The sequence below is a fragment of the Equus asinus genome, chromosome 14 (genome assembly GCF_041296235.1).
Source record: "Equus asinus isolate D_3611 breed Donkey chromosome 14, EquAss-T2T_v2, whole genome shotgun sequence".
NCBI lineage: Eukaryota > Metazoa > Chordata > Mammalia > Perissodactyla > Equidae > Equus > Equus asinus.
The window spans coordinates 10,850,886-10,860,902 of NC_091803.1; the positions used below are offsets into that span (position 1 = coordinate 10,850,886).

At 41.1% G+C, this 10,017-nt stretch overlaps 1 long non-coding RNA gene across 4 annotated transcripts in view; it reads right to left on the reverse strand.

Annotated features, from left to right (window-relative positions):
* Positions 1–8,934, reverse strand: part of LOC123282602 (uncharacterized) — a 151,884-nt gene extending 142,950 nt beyond the window's left edge. For 2 of the 4 annotated variants that reach the window (XR_011494111.1, XR_011494110.1), the window contains exon 1: positions 7,974–8,932. This is a non-coding gene — a long non-coding RNA (uncharacterized lncRNA). Of the gene's footprint in view, positions 1–7,973 lie in introns of all 4 variants that reach the window. The other 2 variants (XR_011494112.1, XR_011494113.1) reach the window with 2 other exon arrangements.
* Between the last annotated feature and the right edge of the window lie 1,083 nt (positions 8,935–10,017).

Below are 10,017 nucleotides of genomic sequence, written 5' to 3' on the forward strand. Positions count from 1 at the left end.
TCTACCCATTAGAAAAGTGTGAGCTACTGTTCTATCAAAACTAATTATATTTTAAATCTACAACCAAGTCTCAATTACCAAGGTTAATGGGACTACATGCATACATAATTCTCTCTTACATTTATCCAGTGCTTTTAACTTCTTCAAAGCACTTTTCACTGTACTGCATATATAAAACAGATGCATTTTTTTAAATCCACAAATAAGGTAAAAAATAAATCTTCAGATCAATAATTTCAACTTTGTACCTGTCAAAAGCTATTAGAACTTGCAAGATTGTCTAATAGGACTTTCATTGCCCTACTCTCCTCTCGACCCCTCTCAACTAAGGCCAGAAAAGACCGAAAGATCTGGAGGAATCTCCAGAGGAGAGGAAGCCAGAGAGGGAAGGAAGCCAAGGACCTGGGCCATCCACAGCCTGGATCATTAGCTCCAGCGTAATTGAGAAGAACTGACTGTATGTGTGACTATGGCCAGAAAATCCAGAAAGAGATGAAAAGGCAAAGAAAATGACGTGTGAGTAACAGTATTTACAGGGTCTGTCTTTGTCATTCTCTCAACAAGCATTACTGAGTGCCTACTGTAATGACAGGTGCTTTCAACAAAGAGGATGGACACAGCATGAACAACCCAGGCAAGACTGCTATTTGCATAGTGATGACCTTCCTGAATGGTGCAGACAGACAACAAACACAAAGACACACAACTTCACATAAACGAGAACTTCAGGTGGCACTAAGCTCTGTGGAGTCCATAAACACAGGAATGTGATAGAGCCTTGGGGAAGGGATGCTGTTGTAGATAAGGTTGCCAGGGAAGGCCTCAGGGTATCGGAGCTGCAATCTGTGAGAAGAGCCCACCCTGTGCAGGTCTGCAAACCAGATGATGGAATGAGTGAACTCGCCAAGTATGCTAGAGGGAGAGGGGTCCAGGCCAGTTTCAAGGGGTTCCAGGAAAGTCACTGTTCTGTGGTTATTCACTTTGTGTCCTTTTGGGGATATTACTAAAACCTCTCCAGGACCCCGGATTTATTGCCTCTACAATGCGGGTTGCTAACACTGATCACCTGGACAGGGGAGCGCTGAGAAATAATGGGTAAACAATTGTGAGGAGCCACATAAATGCTAAATAATGCTCATGGTAATAAGCTTTTATTAAAGTCAGCACCTTGATAGGCAGCTCACAATCGGATACCTTGGCAAATGTGTAAATTGACGTGGCTGCTCCCTGTGCACACCAGCACCATCCTTTAAAACAGAAAAAAATAAATGAGCCTATGGTCATGATATTCGAAGTAGTTAGTGATCAAACAACTGTCTGGAGAGAAAGCTGGTGTGTGAAGTGTAAAATGGGAGCAGGAAGATAACGGCACATCACAGCCCAGCTCACGCAGAGGATAACTCATGAATTGACTGGATGCTTGCTGGTGCACACACCATCCGCTCCAGGGTGGTACTCTCACCCCGTCAGGACTAGGTGCTGCCACCAAAAGCCCCAGCAGACAGGAAGGGGAGTGAGAAGGAGCCAGAACAGAAGCATCTCTGGCAGCAGCCCTCTCTGGCCCTCTTGGCCTTGGAAAGCCACCCCTGGGGGAGGAATGAGCAGCCAGCACCAAGGGCCCTACCTTGGAAGGACACCAAGGAAGTGGTGGGGGGTGTGAGGGAGGAGGGATGAGCATTGCATTTCTCCCTAGGAGAATGAAATATCCCAATGCCAGGAGAGACTTCAGTTGTCGTTATAACTGAGCCTCCCCACACAGAGATATGAGTCCACCCCTTAGAAGCAAATCTTCCTCCCCCAAAACCTCCCCCCAAAATATAACATTAACATCACAAAAAATGAATTCTTTTTTGTGGGTCCTACCATCTCTTTGATATAAATACACAAGTGCCTAAACATTCTTTCCCATCTCCCATCCCACATCGGCAATCAGATTGTGACACACACACACAAGCACATGCTCACACAAATACCACACACACCCAATTCCTTTGTTAAGCCCTGGCTCAGCTATTATAAGGTACCTGTGGAGTGTAGGTCACATAGTAGAAAAGTTTAAATTACTGTTGCTTCTACTATGAAAAGCAGACAGGAAGAAAAGACAATAAAAAAGAAAACACTTATTTTAAGGCTGATACTAAACACTCTACTCCACGTTGACTGAGGTCACTTTCCCACTGTGGGATGGGGAGAATCGAGATGATCTCTGAGGTGCTATGAACCCACAGTGCAGACTTCACGTTTTGAGGCTTGACTAGAAACGACGGGGACGTGAAAAAGAACATGGCGAGATAATCCTAGTCTTCAGGAAATTATGGTTTAAACTGGGCTGGAGAAAGAGCAAGATCCTCAAAAAAATCTGATTGATTTTAACCAAATGGAGTAATTTTAAAATGTTAAATACACTGGGATATCATATTAAAAGTATTCTGGGAGAGCATGCCGCATGGGACATGGTAAGTGCTGAATTTCCTGCTGCTAAGGGAGGCATTCCTATCTGCCAGTGTCTCATGCTGCTCAGACCTGAACCATTCATTTAGGTAGACCATTTGTCCAAGTGCGTCATTTCCCAAAATAGCCAATGGAGGAATCCAGGGAGAACTGTCCTGAGGAGATGTGGTCATCCTCAAGGCCAAATCAGTCTAGACTAAGCTGGTTCTTAGCAAGACTGCCCAAAGGGCTTCTAGACTTTGTTTGGTAAGTGTTGTTAATGCCTTGGTAACAATGGACTGTTGACAAGGTGGGAGATAATGTCAGAAGGAAGGAAGGTACCCGCTCACATCTTTTGCTTTTAACTTAAGCTAACCCATAAAATCCATTATCAAACCCCAAGGAATGCTCCCAATTATTGTCTTGGACCCTTCATTTCGCTTTGCTTTGTTTTTTTTTTTTTTTTTCAACTCTCTATTTCTGTTTTTACCTGGCACTGACTTGCTTGACTCCTCTTCTCCTCTCAGCTTCTGGCTCTGTGCTCCCCCTTTAGACTTGATGAGTAATTTTGGTTTTCCTGCTTTTCACCTTTGGCACCCCTTCAAAAATGGGTTAGGTTTATCTTCTGGCTCTTTCTACTTCTGACTGCTTGGAAGTTTGGATCATACTTAGCCAAGTTTTGATCCCAGGACCTTTCCCTGGCTTTGACCTGTCTCAGTGGCATCTGTGCTGGGCTTGACTCCTCCAGGTGAGGGCGTCGGCAAGAGGGAGGATCAAGCAAAGATCAAGCAAGGAAACAGGAAGAATACCTGGCTCAGCTTAAACTGTGCAGGGCACTGAGGCCTTGCTGGCCATCCAGTCTCTGCCTCCTCCTTCCTCTGCTGCTTTCATTCCCTCCCATCTCTGACTTTCAATTTTTATTAAGTTTCCACCTTCTGACTGCTCAATCCTCTTCTTTGTAAGATTGAAATGGCAGTGGGAGTGATATCCATTAGCCAAAATAAGTTCGATAGCTGGGAGAAACTGCTGAATCTCTGGTGTCTTTATAGCACTTATCAAATCCCAATTAACCATATTAGTTGGCAAACTGCTCTGGCTTCCCAGGGAGTCAGCTGGTAGGTGAGTCAATAAATATCTGTCAGATGGATGGATGCACACACACTAGTTGTGTAGCATGGCATCAGGTACTTTAAATAATACAAAGTACAAGGCTTCATCCTTGGCTGAAGAAGGACATCTTCTCACGGCCATTCACAAAAGGACTGTTTGGAAATATCACCAAGCGCTAGACCAGCTTCGCTATTTCTTCTAGAAAACAAGAAGAAATCTCTTGTTTCAAGAGATGTTTGTGTCATCTCTTAATGCACAACTGGCTTCATGTGGGCAAAAGGGAACGTGAGCAAAGCCCTGGTTAAAGCATAACAGACACCCTTGGGCTAATGAACTGTCGAAGGTATTAGTGTCAGCGGATTCTCTACATAACTGCGTTGTAAACAGCAACACGCATAAACCATAAACAAGGAGAATGAAGTGAGCACCCACAGACCCACCACTCATGTCAAATCATACAATGCTGATATCACCCCAGAAGCCTCCACTCTCCTGTCTGATAATCTTTCACTTACTTTTCTTTATAATTTCATCACCTTTATAGACTCCCATAAAACATTTAGTTATATCCAGTTTGGGGATCAAAATAGATTAAAAAAACAACAATTGCAGGTGCATTCAACATTGGACATAAAAAAGAAAACTGGTTTTTTAATAAGATACTTGAAGTGTACACTTTCCGTAGGTGATCAAGACATTTACTCTTTCGTCCATTTTTATGTTTGCTGACTGCCAATCACTCTACTCCTTAATACTTCAAAGGTATTTTTCCCAAAGCTGCCTTTTGTCTTACACTAATGCTTTCCCGGACTCAAGTGAATTTTGAAGGAGACTGAGCTCATCATGATGAAATGGATGTTGACATTCCATAACCATCACTGTAATTATTCCTAATTTGTACTTTGCTTCAAAAACTCTCTTCCCTTGCCCCCTAAAGTCTGTACTTTCAGAATAGCATCTACAGCTTTAATTATACCTGACAATAAACTACTCTCACCACAAAATCTTGTTAATCACGGTGTACGTTACTATCTTCAAATATCCTGTTTTTTTAAAACTGCATTTATATCAGGTTCCCAAAGAGTTACAATATTAGCAATGAATGTTTTAACTGTTTCTGTAATTACTGTTTTTAATTACTACAAATCAAAGTTGTACAAACTTTGGATTGGAGGCTGGTTGAATTATCTACCAAACTGGGGTGAATGGTCTTTTAATCAACCGTATACTGAACAAATCTACAGAGTAAAAACTGAGATGGAATTTGAGTGACTTGGTGTCCATCGAGAATCAAATCTGATGCTGTAGTGTTAACAAGGGACTTCAGGTCCAGAATGATTCTGTTAATCACACGTCTTCCAAATTAGTCAGTTAATGTTGTGGGTCCTGATGAGACAGGATTTAGGAAGGCAGAGAGTGGCGGGGAATGCTCCTGGTGATAGGATCCTTAGAGCAAAGGACAGAAGACAAAAGGAGAAGGCTGTATTCGTGAGAAGTGAGCTGGACCATAAGCGCTATAATTAGAAGCTTATAATGTCACCACACTGCTTTCTGTAATGTAATATTTTTGTTGTCTGTTATTTTCCTTGATTCAGGTTTTGTATTTTTCATGATGTAATAGTGAGATCTAGTCTCATTTTTCTGTGTATTTGGATACATTGAGTAGAGTGCACTGGCTGAGTAAAGAGTTTCACATATGGGAGACTAGAGAAACAAGAGAGGCAAGGAAAGTTAGGTCAGATTATGAAAATTCTTAAAATGTTTATATTGGACTTAATCCTTCAGAAGTCATTTAGTGTTCTCTTTTCTTTTTTTGTAATTGAGAGCACCATGAGGAAAGGAGTGTTTTTGATGATCTATTTTATTTTATTTCTTTCTCTTTTCTTGGAGGAAGATTGGCCCTAAGCTAACATCCGTGCCCATCTTCCTCCATTTCATCCGGGGCTCGCCTGCCACAGCATGGCCTGATAAGCAGTGTATAGGTCTGTGCCAGAATGGGAACCTACAAACCCCAGGCCGCCAAAGAGGAGCACACAAACTTAACCACTACACCACCGGGCTGGCCCCATTTTTGATGATTTCTAAGGGGTAAAAACTAGGCAGGGAGATTAGGTAAGATGATATAGCAAAAATTCAGGCATTAAGAAATAAGGTTAGACTAGGCTGGCGATGGCGGCCATGGATTGGAAAGGAAGGAAGGATGGATGCAGCATCATAAGGGAAAAATTTGCTTCTTTCCCTTTGTCTTTTCAGCCATTTGGGCTTAACGGTGTTCAGTGCTCCTGATTTATTTCCCTTCCCATTTATATTTTCCTTCTTCCCTCGATAATCTACTTTTGCTTTCCCATTTTTCCCTCTCTTCTCTCCTTTGCTTGCATTCTTATCATCTTCCCTGACAGGACGATGACTGAATCAGGCAGGTAGACATGAAATGGGAGATCTGAGTAGAAACTAACTATAAGATTTACTAATTAGAGCATGTTGCTGCTTAACACATTTTTTTTTAACCTTTCATCTGCAGTTAAAAAGAAGAAAAGAAAGGTGAGGAGGCAAAAAAGGAGTAGAGAGGAAAAGGGAGAGACTCATTTATCCATTCATTCAAGAAGTGCTGTGTTTCCAGAGAAAGAGAGAGTGCCAAAGAGATAGAGAAAACACCACACAATAATTTGTGTTATTGTAGTTGTATCATCTATTTCCCCTTCTAACTCAGTTGGGTAAAGTAGAGATGCCAGATGGGAGGCTAAAGACTAAGGTGAGATGGGCAGTCTCCCTCCCTCCCTTATTGCCTGCTGCTTCTCATATCAAAAGATGGAGTCTACATCCCTCCCCCTAGGCCTCAGTGACTGGCTCAACCAATAGGATGCTGTGGAGGTGACTTTCTGGGACTTCTGAGGCTAGGCTGCAAGAAGCCTGGTCTTTTGGAATATATCCTCTTGAGATGCTTTCTTTTGGAACCCAGCCACCACTTTGAGAGATGCCCAAGTCACATGAAGAGGCCACATGCAGGCCCTCCAGTTGGCAGCCCCGAATAAGATAACAGCCAGCATCCTCAGCAAACACAGAAATGAACCATCTTGACATCCAGCACAATAGAGGCAAGGAGGATTTCAGCCCAAGCTGACATCTGACTGTACTTCCTAGGAGACCCCAAGCAAGAACTGCCCAGCGAATCCCAGCCAATCCACAGAACAATAAGAGACAAGAATAAGTTACTGTTTCAAGCTACTCTACTTTGTTGTGGTTTGTTATACAGCAATAGATAACTTTTTTCATCCTTACACGAGACACAAAGAATATCGAAAGTTTGAAGATTCATAATGCCACCCAGAATGCATGTATATTTTTTACGTATTTTTTTCCTTTTAAAGGTCACTTTCTTATTCATTAGCCTTGAAATTGGAATTTCAATTGACCTTGATCAGAAATCCTAAGAAATGCTTAAGCAAATATTTTAAGCACTATCATATTTTGAGTACTAGTTCAGGATAAAGTGGTATTGATGTGACAAGAATAATGGATGCGTAATTAGAAGATGGAGTTTAAGTCCTAGTTCTGTCATTTATTACTGTGTGGCCTACAACAAGTTATTTAACATTTCTGCTTCCTAGTTTCCAATGCTATAATGTAATCGAAGGTATTTAGTGATGCATGACAAAACACAGACATTCAGTGAATTTCCATTTCTTTCCTTCCTATGAAAGTCCTGTACTCATAAGTGCAACCATATCAGAGCCTATCATATTGCTTCCTAAAACTAAATATTTTTATTATGTATCAAAGGTTTCCCTTGATAACTATTTCATAAGCTTCCATAGTGTTGCCTTTACTAGTGTGATCTGCCTCACTTTTCCTGTGGGATAGTTTACTTAATAGATTTTGGGGACTCATCCTGTTGCTGGATTCTTACAAAGACTCTTTTGTGATAACCTTCTTTGGTTTTCAAGGACATGACCCCGTTTCTCGAGTGTGGTTCCCTTCTGTAGCATAAATGTTAACAAGTTAAATGCATATCACATAAGAATTTTAATTGTTCATCATATGTTTATGTATTGAAATATAGAGTCGAATTGATATAATTGGTAACATTACCCATTTGCTGTGATTTGAGATGTCAAGTGATTGAAAAAATTTTTAATTCAGAATTGAATTACCTTGCTTATTTGAATTTATCATTTTTGCGTAATTAGGATGAACTAATTTTTTTTTATTACTCTTATGATAGATTACAACCTTGTGAGATTTCAGTTGTACATTTTTGTTAGTCACGTTGTGGGTACACCACTTCCCCCTCTGTGCCCTCCCCCCACCCCCCGTTTTCCCTGGTAACCACCGATCAGATCTCCTTATCAATATACTAACTTCCACCTATGAGTGAAGTCATATAGAGTTAGGATGAACTAATTTAATTTGCAGTTATCCTTAAATGACTTAACTGATGTCTGCTGAGGTGCTCAAGGCCACAGGATTATGGAGTCATGCTGAACATCACTCTGTCTCTTAGGGTTGGAAGTACAAGTCCACCTTGTGAAGCCTGGAGACAGAAGTTACAAGCTTGATTTTTTCTCCATTAATGTTTTTTTTCTGTTTTGTCCCCCTCACCTCACTCTAGGCTGCATCATGTTTCCCAGAAGGACCACATATTGCATTTGGAGGTGGTCCTCCTTTTCCAACTTTGTTCTGATTTTATGTCATTTTTACTTGGTGTTGAGCTCACATCTCAGTTCTGCAAAGGAAAGCTGGTTATTTATCTGGTAACTTGTGGTTGGAATCCCCAAGAGAGTGCTCTTTATAGAGACTGAGGGTCCTTTAGCAAATATTGCTTTTTGATGATGCATTTTAATAAGCCTTTTAAAAATCTGGATACCAGACTACCGGCTAGGGTACCTGGAAGCAATAATTTTAAAATAGTGCTTTTCAAACTGTCGCTCCTGACCCACTAGTGGATTATGAAATAATTCTAGAGGGTGTGACAAGCACTTAAAAAACAATGAAACAAAATGGAATAGATAATATTAGAGTGTATTACACGTAAAAAGGTAAGAAGAGTTTCATAAAATTTTTATATTCTTTTGGTGTGTGTGCGTATATACTGATTTATGATAAAACATAATTTATAGATTTATTTTGTGAGTTGCCATCAAAAGAATTTGAAAGTCACTGCCATGGATTTAAAGTTATCTGAAACACAGTTTTGTAATATAGCAGTTTGAAATGAAGCCCCAACAATATATGTAACAAAAAAAAGTGTAGATAGGTTTTAGCTGCAAATTTTAAAGGGATTGGCAAGTTACTTTTCCTGAGAAGTCTAGCCCTGGGATGACTGGGTATTTTCCAAAGGGCCAGGAACCAGTTATCCCAATAAACGGTAGGGGCCTAAATGCTCTCTCCCTGGGAGGCTCTGAGGTAACGTTCCTCATCTCCCTTGTAATGCTGCTGTTGCCCTGCTGCAGTGGCTGTTGGAAGTACTGCGTCTTCCCTAACCAGATCAGAAGGACCCAGTTTTCCCAAAGTCTTGGTCTGCCAGAAAGATGGCATTGCACTTCTCCCCGATTTGTGGGACCTGCACCCAGCTTGGAGAGCTGGAAAACTCCAGCCCTTAACTCCCCTCTTTGCTAGGGAACCACGTTTTCCTTCCCACTGGGTCCTTGGAAGATGGGAAGCAGCAGTAAGGTTACTTGTGTTTTATCCACACCATGTGAGTCTGTGTTTTTGTGTGAAGGCTGACTCATGTGGAGGAAAGTTCTATGCCTAGAATTATAAAATTAACGCTAATCAGAGTAATGTAGCATCCCACTTCCAATCTGCTAATGAGCTTTGGGGAGAGATGGCACATCTTCCTGCAGCTGATGGATGCCCCTTTTAGAGGATCTACAACATCCTCCCCAGGTCTTCACTCAGCTGGGCTAACACACTTCAGAACAAAAGAATCCTCAGGGCAGGATGGGACCCCTTGCTTTTTGGTTCTTGTCCCTTGAATCAGTCTACTCTCTCTGCCACTAAAATGGCTGCCTATTAAACTCATCAGTGGAATCTGCCATACTGTGTCACTTAAACTTTTTCCATCTGCTTATGGTTTTTACTTGTTTTTCATAGAAAGCCCTGACCTAAATCTCTACTCTTCTTTTATAATGCTTTCATTTTGACCTTACTACTGCTGAAAGTCAACCAAACTCATTCATCACTGTCCCTCCCCCCAATCTCCATGAACAGTATCCTGTTATCCAGGTTTTTAACATACACTCAAGAGATTGTCAACAAAAATGGACTAAATCTTTACATGGAACTTCTTTACCCCCACATGGGACATTTTCAAGAATAGGAGCTTTCAGATGAATTAACAATGTAGATAAATTTGTTACCAACACTAGAATCTCATTCTAAAATATTTTCTACAGCTCAAAACATGGCATAAGGCAGATTCCTATTTAAGAGAAAGGGCCTTCTTTTAAGTTGTCTTGAAGATTCTGAGACTGTCCT